Here is a 1473-nt window from a genome sequence, read left to right on the forward strand (position 1 = left end):
AAGACTTCACTCTTTTCTCAATAAAAATATGAGCCAAGTAAGAGGATTATGAGTTATGATACTAGCAATCAGTCCATTACATGTTTGATCTTATAGAGCATTACTAATGAAGTATATGAACTATGGCATCAGAATATGGATAGAAAAAATAGGTAAGAGAATGAAATACCGTATAGCAGGTAAATTTGGAGGGAATTAAATTTGGCGAATTTGGCGTTTTGATAGCAATTCGCCAAAATAAAATAAAATTTAGCCATTATATGCATGCTCAATGGCACGTGGCCACAAATTCGCCAAATTAAAACCCGCCAATCACCAAAATTTAGCAATTCGCCAAAATTTAGCCCCTCCAAATTTACCCGCTATACGGTAATTAATCATGACTTGTAAAAAACTGCTAAACTCATGCAGTATTTACTTTTAATTTTTAAAACTTATTAGCTACAAAGATTTCCTAAAACTTCATGATTCATTTGATCGCACTCTGATAATTCGAGATGACAATAAGATATGTGCCATGATGTGCTATAGCAGTTTACAGACAGATCTAGTGCACAATTCAAGAAAAATCCACATATTAACAGTAAGCATAGAAGTCTATCATTGGATGCTAATTTACTGTCAAATTACAGCCTGGAGCTGGATATATACTACCAGAATATCAAAGAAGAGGAACTCTTCATAAATTTTTCTTTTACATGACCCTCAGAGGTTAGAATATAAATCACTTATTTATAATAAAAGATTATAGAAAAGCTTCTTCTGCATCCATTCACACCATTACATATGACAGGGAACTTCCAAACATACAAGATATACCCAGTCAGCACATAAGAAGGAAGGTTTAGCATATATTGTGTACAATGTACATTGTAGGCTTTTCTTCGTTTTTCAGAGCATGCATATCCACGCTATGACAGGCCAACCCCTGAGACTGAGAAAAGGTAGCATGAGTCAAGCATTCCATAATTATTATGATTGTAATATTGTATTACAGAATCATGGCGTACTATGCTCTGCATTATCTTAAATGTAATCATGACACTTATGATCCTGAAAGAGGTGTAGTTCAATTACCACAGACTGTTAAGGTACATAGTAAAATAACAGAATGCTTAAACTGTTATATATACAGAAAGAGGTTGGAGCCATTGATGAAAAACATTTTTAAAATCCACATGTCAAGTATTATGCTGAGAGGACTAACTGGGAAAAGGTATATAGAATGCCTAACTACCATTGACATCATTTTATGTAGGGTGAAGCACTGCTTGGGGTTGCTAATGTTTCATGGAAGGTTATAGCTTCAATATACAATAACTGGAAATGATAATGACTTTTAAAATTATAATTGTATAACATATCATCATTCATGATAAAATTAATTCATACACTCTAAGTTTTGACAGCAAAAGATTCATATTTGTTTAACACAGCAATACAGATTGATAAAATTTGATTATCATTACATTA

At 32.7% G+C, this 1473-nt stretch overlaps 2 long non-coding RNA genes across 2 annotated transcripts; both read left to right on the forward strand.

The window, feature by feature from the left end:
• Positions 1–613: 613 nt before the first annotated feature.
• Positions 614–933, forward strand: LOC109591378 (uncharacterized). Its single transcript, XR_002189789.1, has 3 exons — positions 614–711; positions 752–822; positions 877–933. It is a non-coding gene; the product is annotated as an uncharacterized LOC109591378 (long non-coding RNA).
• A 68-nt stretch (positions 934–1001) lies between these two features.
• LOC109591377 (uncharacterized) lies at positions 1002–1457 on the forward strand. Its single transcript, XR_002189788.1, has 3 exons — positions 1002–1091; positions 1136–1216; positions 1259–1457. It is a non-coding gene; the product is annotated as an uncharacterized LOC109591377 (long non-coding RNA).
• The last annotated feature ends 16 nt before the right edge of the window (positions 1458–1473 follow it).

This window comes from Amphimedon queenslandica, unplaced genomic scaffold, assembly GCF_000090795.2.
Source record: "Amphimedon queenslandica unplaced genomic scaffold, v1.1 AMPQUscaffold_8328_Cont19727, whole genome shotgun sequence".
Classification (NCBI taxonomy): domain Eukaryota; kingdom Metazoa; phylum Porifera; class Demospongiae; order Haplosclerida; family Niphatidae; genus Amphimedon; species Amphimedon queenslandica.